This window comes from Varroa jacobsoni, unplaced genomic scaffold (assembly GCF_002532875.2).
Source record: "Varroa jacobsoni isolate VJ856 unplaced genomic scaffold, vjacob_1.0 scaffold_1209, whole genome shotgun sequence".
Lineage (NCBI taxonomy): Eukaryota > Metazoa > Arthropoda > Arachnida > Mesostigmata > Varroidae > Varroa > Varroa jacobsoni.
Window position 1 is genome coordinate 41,894 of NW_019214111.1, and position 12,628 is coordinate 54,521.

The 12,628-nt window shown below is 41.7% G+C and overlaps 1 long non-coding RNA gene across 1 annotated transcript; it reads left to right on the plus strand.

Moving 5' to 3' along the window:
- The first annotated feature begins 1,158 nt into the window (after window positions 1–1,158).
- On the plus strand, window positions 1,159–3,217 carry LOC147752506 (uncharacterized). Its single transcript, XR_015313916.1, has 2 exons — window positions 1,159–1,628; window positions 2,202–3,217. It is a non-coding gene; the product is annotated as an uncharacterized LOC147752506 (long non-coding RNA).
- Window positions 3,218–12,628: the final 9,411 nt, after the last annotated feature.

Genomic DNA, 12,628 nt, shown 5'->3' on the forward strand with positions numbered 1-12,628 from the left:
TAGTAGGACATACAAGATAGTATTATCGACTGAACTGTTATAGGCCGACGAAAAAGATTTTTTCTGCCTAAATAGCCAGCGTTCAAAAATGGGCAGCTTCCGGATGTTTCATTGTTAGTACACAATTCGAGGGGCAATCATTGCTCCAAAGTTCTACTAGAATCTCTTAAGGTTACAGCATTAGGTCATTTTGTACATGGGGTCGGGATTACGATCCTGTCGGGAATTCTAGCACCTCGACATGTTGGTACCACTTGAAAATTGCTTAGGAAGTATAGAATTATCTGTATGGATGTGTAGACTTCTTGCCCTGGGAACTATACCACCAAACATCGACGAAAGCTTGCGGGTCATGGCAAATGGATTTGTCGCCCATTTTACAGACGGCGATGATCGACCTAGCCAGGCTACCGAGCTTGCATGTAGATTAGCTGAAAAAAAGATTTAAACACTTTATTTAAATTTAAGAAAAGATTTAAATACCAGATGTCAGGTTACCTCGAAACCTTGATGTGCCACGCAGTTGTAAACAAACATTTTATCTAAATGCGAGGCCAAATGAAAGAAATCATATGTTCACATTATAGGTCTTCCTCGGCGCACTATGCAATCCCGTTCCACACATTACCTTTTAAGATATCGGCTATTTCAGAGCCTAGTACCTCAGAAACGGGAGCGCTGACTGCCTCTGGTTTTTAACCACTTCCAATATCAAGGGAGATAAACATATTGATGTACCGACTGCTAGATGTTGAATGCCATTGTTACCTTCGGGAACACTCTGAGATTTCCTGCAGTTTTTTTTTTTGTAAATCTGGTTGCTATGTTAAATCCTATGGAAGGAAATCCACCAGGTTAACGCTGCTATTGGCACGTTTTTCTCTGAGCAGCGGCGAGTAAAGCCGAGACGAATTAGGCTACAGAAATGGTGTACACTTTATACGACAATACAGAGCCTTCAATGTTTACTGCATTTCTCGGCAGCCGTTCCCAGAAACCTCGAGCCTCGAACCACAAAACCCAAGGTTCGTTGTCTTCGTCGTCGTTATATAATAGCTAGCTAAAACTAAAGTTCGATGTTGTAATGATTTCAAAGATGGTTCGCCGTTTATCTGGTTCCGACTTCTTGCTGCGGTTGTATGTCGGATGGCGCGCAGTTGTCGTGTCTTGAGTTGTCAGAGGCTCTTGTTTGGCCAGCGCATTGTCGACAATACGTTGCCAAAGTTTTATATATGTCGCCCGTAGCTTGAGTGACTAAGACCTCATCCTGTGCTAATCGGCTGCGCCAATCGTGAGCAGCATAGGGATGCGAGAAGCGACAATCAAACCATTCATCCGGTAATCTTCATCTCCCAGCGTACATACCGAAAGGTGACGAAGTGTCACGAGGAGTTCTTCATCGCTCTTCACGCAACGGTAAGGCACAGCTTGGTAGTACCATAAAGGACTGCCTGCGCCTTCAACAGGGGTCGACTCAAGACATTTTAGGGATAGACGTCCGTGCTAAAGCAGGTCGCGTAGAAAGTATTTCTTAACAGAGAACACATTTATGGCGTCGCGTATGTTCAGATACTAACTACACAGCAGTTTCTACGGGCACAGTAATCAGCAAGAGACTGTTTCAATGGGTAAGTCAAACGGTGTTCAGTCCGGTCAACCGTGACTATGTGGCTGTGTGTTATACGAACCGAAATGGGCTCCTTAGGGGGTAGGGAAACTCACCCTGTAGTATTAAGAGCTAAGAAATGAACTTCGCTGGTGTGTATCCCCCATAGGACGCATTCGCGAGTGAAGATCGGTAAGGATGAATATACAGATAGTAGGAACCTTATGGAGTGTGCAATAAATGCGGGACGTATCTTGTTAAAAACAATTATTTTCAAGTACTGTTATATTTGTTATTAAACACTGACGTGTTTTACAGGGATGCTTTATTTATTTTATCTTATTGAACGGCATGATTTCTCTGAGGATACTATTTTCATATTTTGTGATATTTTGTACAGGCCGATGAGGCATCTTCTTTCTGCCAACACCAATTGCTAAACTATTTCCCGCGTTCAGCCAACGATTATCTGCTGCCCAGTAACTTGTTGTGCAAATGCAAATTTCTTTAAATTCACAAATTTCATTCAACTTTAGTATAATTTCCCATTTTAACCCATTTTTCGCCGTATTATTTCTGTGCTCTACCTGGCCAGATTGTCAGTCCACGTCGCTACTGGCCACGAAGACCAACTGATGCGTTCATGGTAGAAACGCCCAGCTGCAATCTCTCTGACGTCATATCACCACCACGTTATGTCAAGTCTCATCCACCAGCGCTCTAGCCCACGTAAAAGCATCGAAGAATTATATAATCACGACATTTGCCACGTACGGCATACATCAACGCTCTTGTCACTGGCTATTGCCAACCGCCATTCCCTCCAACGATGTAACGGTTTTGCTCTGGACTATTAACATCGAAATACAAAGTCACCTTTAGCCGTTAGCGTACAGCTGGCACGATTACTAATCTTAAACGATCCGTCACAAGGATCATAACCACAGTAGTGCCGGCTACGACGGCTACTATTGTAAAAAGCTCCATATGACAGCGATATCCACTTCGATCCGTAGGAATCGTTGGTTTACCGTTTTCACACAGTTGACGTATCACGCGACGGTTCTTCCGCTTAGACGGGCAGTGACCATAATTGGCTAGTCTAGATTGCGTCAACCAGCGTTTGCGTTACGAGATACCGAACGACGACGAAAGGTCAGGGGAGAGACGCTTAATAAGATGAATTCCACCGTATGAAACCTTCTAGATGATAAAGATGAAAAGGCGGATATTGATTCTTGTAATTTAAATACTGTTTACTTCTTTCAGATCAGGTCAGATTTGTTGTCTAGTATATGTCGATGACGGGGCTTGAACCAGCGACCGTTGGGTGCTCTAGCGAGAAGTGGGCTGGCTAAGCCGCCGTATACAAATTTTACAGTATTCTATCGGCCGGTTTTATTGGCTCAATACAACAGCTGTTTGTAGTAGAGTACACATTGGCTATATGACATCTTGTAGAAATATTTCTATAGAAGTGCATGTAAACATTGGCCGTTTGGTGAACGCGAATAACGTACTTTCCGAATATTACTGCGCAGTTTGGAGAAATGTTCCGGAATTAACAAGGAGGACGGGAAAAAACAAAGAATAAAGTTGAAAATCTTCTAATTGTTTTAAGGTCACATATTTCAAAATAAGGACAAGCATGGGCAATAGCGTTGGTACATTTTATACACATTGTGTTGCATCTTACATGCGTAACCGTCTTTGTATTCCAAATAAGCATACATGGTAACGCCACTGATAGTTCTGTATGTGTTAAGCCAGCTATTTGACGATAAGGGTTATTGAACAGTTAAAGAACACCATCTCCTAGGGTCGGACATAATCACGCATAGGAAAAAAAGAACCAAAGGAAAACATATGTAGGAATAAGGAAGGTAGATAACTTCAGTTGACCTTAAAGCCTTGATTGTGTTCTTGTATTCCTCTCTGTTATGGCTTTTTTCTAGCTGCCGCGTCTCTACCACAGATGTCCTTTACTTGCACCCTTTTAAATGTGCGCTAACTAGAACACCTGCTACTTGTATATTGTTTACCTATATATTTCATTCCGTTACAAACAGCATCCGAGTTCTGCGCTCATAACTAATCCATAACATTCCCGCTATTCAGGTCATTTTTTAGAATACAGAATGGATTATTCGACCAAACCTCGTTCACGTATATTCATATAGACCCGTCTGCCACCTCCGTCCCGTGTAACCCCAGACCCAACCTTGTCCCATTTTACCCTATTATCCTTTTTCGATCGTTGACCCATTTTGATCCCGAGCGTGAATGGCGTTAAACCGACCCACTACGTCTTTAACGCCGCCCTTATCTTTCGATTGTCCTTAATGCATCCATTCGCTCGTACCAGACTCTCGTGCCACATTTATATCTTCAGCTTGGCCACAGCAAAAACTTATGGCACAACGTGAAACGGCGTCGGTGCTAGCCCCACCGCTCGCGTACCCGTACTACGCTGTTTACGCCACTACGGTAGCTCGATGACCTGTGGCGCTCCGATCGCTGATACCCACCTAACCATCGACCCCTCAGATAGAAAAGCATTGCAGTAAATATGATAGCACGGGTCAAACGTGTATGGATGGATAGAAGCGACATGTGACGCCACCCGCTGGCACTCCATTTGCGAAGAAGCTGCATGTTGAGGTACAATGCGATAGGTCGGCTTGGCCCTTATATAGATTGGTATGTACATATCCGTGCCACAGATTTGTAAGAGAAACCACAGGAACGGGTGAAACATTACTGCACATAGTAGTGAAGGGTAGCACATATAAACTTTAGCTAGCCTTGGGCTAACAGCTTGTTGATGTATGTACAAGTATTTGTCTTGCTATTATTAATTAACTGTGTTTCTGAAACTTTTCTGTAAGCTGTTGTCACCATTGTCCTTTGTCTAATGCCGTATTAATTACTGATAATCAGCGACCTTGCTATAAAAGTAGGAGAAATGCTCTTTTTCTGTTTCTATTTTATCTAAATACTATTATCCGTAAGTTTTCGCTATACCATAGTAGAAAGCAGTCCTATTTTACCAACAAACAGAGAAAACTCAAATACGAGACAGCATGCGACACGGTGACGTCGATCCTCGTATAATAGTTTTCTGCCAGTCTATAATCGAAACGATGATACATCCTTTGTTCTATTACAAGTTTTTCATTTATTATAAATACAAGTGTTGGTTGTTGTCGTCGATCTGTCAACTTGATACTTCATCTCTTATTTCGCATTTTAGCCACGTGAACCGTCGTGAGATAGCAGGGAGCAGTATAACACAATACGCCTATTCTTGTTATATCTATTACCTAGACGTTCGCCTGCCCTCACATATCCTCGCACTCCCCTATACCTTTCTGATAGTTGATCTGGAGGCTAAACATATCAGGCAGGGGCATCAACTTCAGCGTTAGTCGAATGTCCCTGCAACCGCTCATTACGGTCAATTTCAATTGAGAAACAGACAATTTCTCGACACGCATCGCTAATAGATATTTCACTAGAGCAATCTACAACGAATTCTTTATCGGCGTTACATGCTGTTCATAACCATCTGCAACTGGGTCGCTTACAGAACAGTATTGATCTTTAATTAGCCCATTATTTAGGCCGTAACTCAAAGATTCTCTACCTAACGTGTGTTCATTGGCCTGTCCCATTCAACACCACGCTTCCGTTTCCATCTTAAACAGGCACAGTGTAAACATCTGACGTTAATCCATATAGGGAGAATAGCAGTCGAGACCTGCAGCGGCAAGGGCACCCCAACGAGGTTAGCTAATGGCACTCCATCGAAGATGTAGGAGGGTATTTCTGCTTACCCCTCTAGCCCCCCATTCTTTCTCGCAGATTTTCTGCTGCCGGATAATTCATTACCTCTACGAACAAAATTGTCTGCTAAGACAAATATCAGCTAAAAATGAAAAATAGGATAAACAACATGAAAACGAACGCCAGGTCTGAGATGCGCGGCTGTCCGCAAGTTTGTCTATAAAGTGTGACTGAACCCACCGCACTAGCGGACAGAAGCGTGATGACTATTTGGGGTTACTGGGTCACGCCTACTTTCTCTCGGGCCTGTGGGTCGTATAAGCAGCGACCTAGCAAGTAAACAAGTGAGTCCTGCCTACATGTCTAGTTGCCTGTGTCAACTGAGAGGTCCTCTATGACGTTCACGTTTCTATGTTGACCGGTGATTTGCCCGCACTATAAGATTTTAAACGACTTTTTAGGCAGGATTATACGTAGCGGCTGCTGTGCGAGTGTGCCGGAGTCCAATAGGCAAATATATCAACGAAATGCGATGATAATGGTTCAAGACGTTTCTTTCATTTAGTCTGCTATTTTGCCCCACGTGTGTAGTTTTCATGTGTCAATGACTATAACATTACAGGTGTCCAGCATTAGCATGATGTCAAGTACGAAGTCGCTCTAAATATGGAGTTCGGAGCCATGTTTTTAGGCTTCTGTTAATATTATACATAATCGAAGACATCGCGATAAGAGAAATTGTTAATTCATATTTTAGGAGAACTACAGCGCGAAGGGTTCCAAAGGATGCATTTTACAGTGAACGGGTATAAACGGCCTAGGCCATTCGCTTCTGTTTTAGCCAGCGTCCTCGATGTGTTGTCCTGAGTTTCTATAGCTTTGCGTAGGCTTTTCCTATCTGGCATATGTTATTAGCAAGAGTGGGCGTTATTCATTGTGGAACGTCGTAAAAATGTTAACTCGGATGAGTGTAGGGTTATTAAATTAGATTTTGTAAAGTCAACTATCTATATGTGTCAAGCCTCTAACGTATAACTGACTCATTTGCTATATTCAAGGTAACTGTAGTAGCGTAATGTTCCCGCTACATCAGCGACTTGCGGAAAATACTTTTTATCACAACGTAAATCCAACAGACGTACTCAAATTGGAACAACAACCTCGTCTGAAATAGCGGCTGTCTTCTGGGTCGATAGCGAAATCTTAAAATACTCGACCCTCCGACAGTTGGTGACATTTATGAATATTAAATAATTTTACTGAAATGAAAAAAAAAAACATCTTTGATGAGTTAGCCCCGTCGACGGACCGAAACGTATCTGATTTTTGCGCTACCTCATTTATCGAGTATGTCCAGTTGATATTTCGGTCACAACACGTTGTATCTGAGCTTCTCCGCGGAATCGGAGTGTCTAGCTTGCGTCTTTCTATTTCATTCTGGAGAACCGTTCTCTGACAAACATTGCCACTCGCTTGTTGTACTACTATTGTGCCTAATGTTGCCTCCACACAACCCCAGTCAAGGGCACCGCGGTCTCTTACATATACAGATATAATATCAATCATTTATTTGGAAGTTCGTTTCGTGGCGTCTCGTAACAGCAGCCCATAATAGATTCGGAATGATTTTCAATATTCAAACCTGTACATGATCACGTCCGCTGTTGATTGAAAACTTTTGCTCCGATAAATTTCCAAATGCTTCTTTTCATCCAAGAACCGGCCATGTCGTTAACTTCTACAACATTACTTCTGTATAGCACATGCCGAGACACCCTCCGCAAGTCATCCACATATACTGGATCGGGGAAAAGTAGGCTCATAGTGAAAAGAGGCTGAAGAATATAGCTAAAAAAAAAAGGTGCAAAGAACCTTAATAGGTTTAGCGGGAACATTTTCCTTTCTTGACATTGAAAATAACCAATTCATAAAAAAATATATCCTTGGTTCAGTTGGCTAAATTTTTAATGGTGTTTGGCGGCGTTACAATGCAATAACGTTTGAATATACGAACTTCTAAGAAAATTTAGCAAACGGGCCGTTTAGGAGAAGTTTCGTGCCAATTTCTGGTTGCAAAAAAAGCGGATTTACAAAGGAAGCAATACCAACTGGAGACCTGCTGCCTTTCTAAACAGAAAGCCGCTTTATCCTGTAGGCATATATGTTGATAGGTTTTATAAAAAAAACTATTCACAAACTGAGCGATTACAGCATTAGTTTTCACTTACATCTAATAAGTATTTAAAATGAAAAATAATTTGCGTAAAATGTGTACCTTCTTCCTACCGTAGATACTCGGAAATTACCACCGTTCTTGGCATTATTTTACTGATTAGGGCGGAATTTTCAAATGTGTTGATGGTCTCCCCGCGTAGATTTATATTAAAGGTGTCCCTAGGAGAGCAACTCTATTAACCTCAAGTCTGGGAAACAGGCACGGTATTCTACGAAACCTCCTTGTTGCTTGGAAGATTCTCATCACTATATGCTTTTACACTTCTTCGTTCTGTCGGAAATTAAATTTGCTAAAATCCAATACATGGTTGAAATAGGTTCTTACAGTATATTCTACTTATTGAAACCAGCCACTGTGTTATGAAAATAAAGGTATACTTAAGTTTCAGTGTACACATGGTAACCAAAATATGATCGATGCTATTGAGCTCTCTGGTTAACAGTAGAAACTAGTTTTAACACTGCCATTCAATAACTATTTCATGGTTGTTACGTTGAAAGAAAAGCGAAAGATTAACTAAAACGTTGATGATTTATCGCGCATTGCTCCATCCAGCAGAACACAGGCTTCAGTAGCATCGTAGAATAGATATCTAAGCTGTTCGACAAGTTTCCCCGTCATCAGAATATCGTTCTTTCAATTGAGCGTCTGGATTTTCAAGCTCCTTTTAGGGCTAAGACAATGGCGCTATGCAATCGTTCGAGAAAATAGTGTCGGCACGAGAAGTGAACGTATCGTGACATACAGAGCTATGGCGGCCTCTGAAGAGAGACACTTCGTCGAAGTGTCGTTACTTCATAACGAGGGTGTCAAAATGGCCAATGGATGTAATTGCTTCGCATCGTGTTGTCGACGCGTTATACTATACGAAACTACTGATAGTCAATGAAAAATGGAACACTATTTTAATTCAAATACCATTTATCATTAAATAGAACTCATACACGTATTACCACTACCCGCTACTTTTGCCACATGGTCGAAACTCATATCCATTATACTCCACTGTGCTCATAAATCATTTCACAGGTGATTACCGTTAATGTGGTCGCCTCTATCGGTAAAAGCAGTTCAGAGGGTTTGCGTTGCATATAAATCTCTGATGACGACGGGGTCTAGGTTCTGGGTCCGGCATAAAGACGTTTCACCGCTACTAGTTATTTTCGTGCAATAATATATCCGCCCATCACAATCACGGCAGATAAGGACACTGCAAAGGGTTTACTGAATCTATTCGCAGGGCCGGGTTTCCACACGGATTGAATTGGCCAAAAAAACAACACCGGAATTTATGTGTGAGCAATCTTGCAAGTTTAAATGAGGAGACGATATGCGAAATGGATAACAATTTGCTACTGTTATGACGTAACGGCTTTAGCTTATACGGGACACCATTGGTGAACCGGTCATGATATCGAGGGCAACACGGGATGGAGAAACTTTGCTGGCCCATAGACAGATTCGACATGGACAGTTTCGTAAACGTAGCATTCCGTAAAACTAAACCGACGACAGCATTTTAACCCCATTTCCACAGAAAAGAAGGATAGTCAAGGCTGAGAGAGTTTGTTCGCAACTGCTTTACTTAAAACAAAGCAAGAAAAAATCACTTCGTCGGACATCACTCACGCTGTGGTCACTGTTATGCAGCGTATATGGTAATTAATACTTCATGCACTTCGAAACGGATCAGAACCAAAAAAAAAGCATCAATGTTCTTACCTTGAAGAGAGCTTGTCCTAAACTTGTTGCATTGCAGGTTTCGCTGGGCCAGGCAGAAATTGTCATGAGAAACGTTTGCAAGTAAGAGATATATTTGATTAGATGGCTCAGAGTATGCGAAAAGTAGCTCATTGCTAAGTCGGACGGAAAAATTACCAGGCAACAATGTGTGTAGCAGAATGTGTCGAAGTTCGTTATATAGTTAACTATGCACTGTATAGAATTTTACGCTATAACGACAGCAAGCAGATTTTTATACAAGCTTCTTACCACTGTTAGCTATTAACAGTCAAATTATTACCACCCAAGCAGTTGTCGTTTGAGACAGGTCTGAAATTGCATCATGGCAACTGTACTTAAGCACTACTTCAAAAGCTTTCACGGCCGACACCGTTGTTGCTTTTCTTCATTCCGTCAGAGTGGTGAGCTTTTCGAATTTCCTTCAGGTCCTTTATTCTCCTATAGACAGTTTACCAGTATTTATATAAAAGCAAGAGAGATGTCATGACAGTAATACAAGTTCACATCGTATTTTATGGCTGATCTCCGTTTTTCCCTTCTACAAGCCTTATGGAAAGAAGGCCATCGAACATCCACCGACAGATTGCTGCTTTTCGATAGATCTCTGAACCACTAGAGTTTAGTAGTCGGCAATTAGTAGCCAGGTCGCATCAGGAACCCATTTTCGAATGGCCGGGTTGCCTCGCATGTTCAGAGTTATTAAAGCTGTGACGGTCCGATCTGTCCTTTGCTAATGGCAACAGATCTTAATACGACTAACAGGACAAAAACTTTTGTTCCAGACCACTGCATTGACGCGACTGCATATAGAGAATATTCAGAATAAATCCCACATGTATTAAAGGACTTGAGGAGGCAGAAGGAGAGTAAGAACCTAGGAGATCTTCATCCAATCTGTCGGCTGCGGACTTGTTAAAGGCCGACCAGCACGTAATGAATGCAGCCTGTGACTAAATAGGCCGGGCCAATAAACTAAGACGCGTGAAACCCAGTTCGCTCAAAACAAGGCGAAGAGAAAAATTACTTTGGCAAACCGGTAGGCGACCACCGCGGCTTCAAGGACGTCTACGATAACTCTCAATCCCAGTCCTGACCGCTTCATAAACTGCTTTCATTAGGATTTTATTTGCCCTACTGCCCACGAACAACTACAATAATGAGGATAACACTCCTTCGCAAAAAAGGGCTCTTAAAACATTGGGGAGAAAAGCGGAACTGAGCAACAACACACCGAAGAGTTGTCCGAGCTATTGCCTGATTAGAACCATGTCTAATAAAAAGAGGTGGGCTATAGGCCTGCTTTATAGATGCATACATAGGCAAAAAAACATAGAGGAAGCAAAAAGAAATACAAACGACATACGAAAAATCTGCCGACGCTCGTTGAGAGGTTCAATTACTGTCCTAATAAGAAAATATGTACATTACAATATGGCACCCGTTTGCTGTAGCGACGGCGAACCTTTTGAGAGGGTCGCTCTATGTATGGCGCAATCGCCATGTATGTTATATGTTCAGCAACACAAAACGTACGAGGCGTAAGCACGCGACGTCAAATACTAGAATAGGACTAGGAAGGGGGGCAAGAGTCAACTACTGGGCAATGATGGTTTTGTGAACGTCATCGAATAAAATAGCGTCCCTCGAGATCACCACCCTGCTAAGATAGGGTGCTAATTTCGAGGTTTAAAATCAAGTAGTTGAATGCATTGTGCAAAATAATTGCATTTGTTAAATTTTGTCTGGATAAATTACTTGATAAGAGAGACACTTTTGAAGAACCCGGACGTAAACATTCAAAACGTTTACGTGGTGGAAATCTGTAAAATGACAGCAGTAGGACCAGCAGCGGTAATGACAATAACTGTAGACAGTTTCAAGTATTTTAGAGACGGCGGCGATTGTCATACACGTTCGTCGTGCAAGAGCTTCCATAAAAGCCGAAATCTGAGTAGAAACCCCGTGTCTTTTTCCTTACTTATTTCTCTGTTCAACAAACACCGCCTTGCCTTGCGAAATGATAAACCACAAACTGGCGACACGACGAAGCGGCAAATTATTTGTGTAATAGATACAATAACGCACGCGAGAGAACGATTTCTATATAGACACACATATATACCCAGGTCTTACTGTCGAATATAATAACAATATGATGATTCGTAAATTAGAGGAAAAGTTGGCAAAGATTAGAGCTGGTTAGCTGGCGTCTTCCGTACTAGCTTTGATAAAATAGTTTTTAATGTTTTCGATGCACATAAAGCAGTGATTTGTTTCTATTTTACACGAACAGATCTCGGCACAGTCTCTCTTTTGGCATTGTACTTTATTATTAAACAAATAAACGTCGATGTACCCGCAGCTTTTCACATAGAGTTTCTATTTAAACGAAATGTTTCGATTTTCTTTTTTTTTTTTTTGTTTTTTTTTTGATGGTAACAATAGTTGTCTATGCGTATGTTGTAATATATATGTAAAATGTTCATGTGTGAAACTCTTTTTGCATTAGTTTAGCCTTTGTTTAGCCGATGCCCCATTTAATAGTATGTGATTTTGTCAAATACATAAACTAGAAAGGGTTGAATCAACTCAGTTGGCTCGATCGGTACCAAAAAAACGTTGCTACGCTGTTGCAGCCTACGTTTCCATTGCCGTTGTCATAAACATTAGAATTAAAGCAGACGATTCGAAATTAATCGCCTCCCAAGCTAAGGCCATCAAAAAACGATCCGAGACATAACGATAGGGAAGGGTTACGAAGGAGAAATCACGAAGTTGTATCTTGGCCCAAATCAAGGTGGAGTGACTCAACAGTAATAACAGAGCGGTAATATGCGAGAGCAAAGTGGAATAGTGGCATTAAATAGAGTCTATCAAATGGCTGTGGGCGTATTCACAGCATACCACACTGGACGTGCCACGAAAAGTCTGATACGCGATTTTGTTTAGCGACCTATGCAAACAAATGAGAAACAGTATTTGCCCCATGTATATATATAAGCAATAAGCATAAAATTTACGATGTATCGATTAAACGAGTTTACTTCGTTGTACCAGCAAGGTTTGTTCCTTTATGCCGGTTTATAAGCTGTCCGACTCAGTCATCGCGTACTGGCTGATTTTCGTTTTTCATTGCTAGCGCTCTCATCTGGTATCATTAACGTTCTCCGCCTGCTCCCATTCAACTGCTATGGACACGGCAGAAGGACATGCAGCAGGGATAAAGGCTGAAGATCTGCGCCTCTTACAGCTCGCCA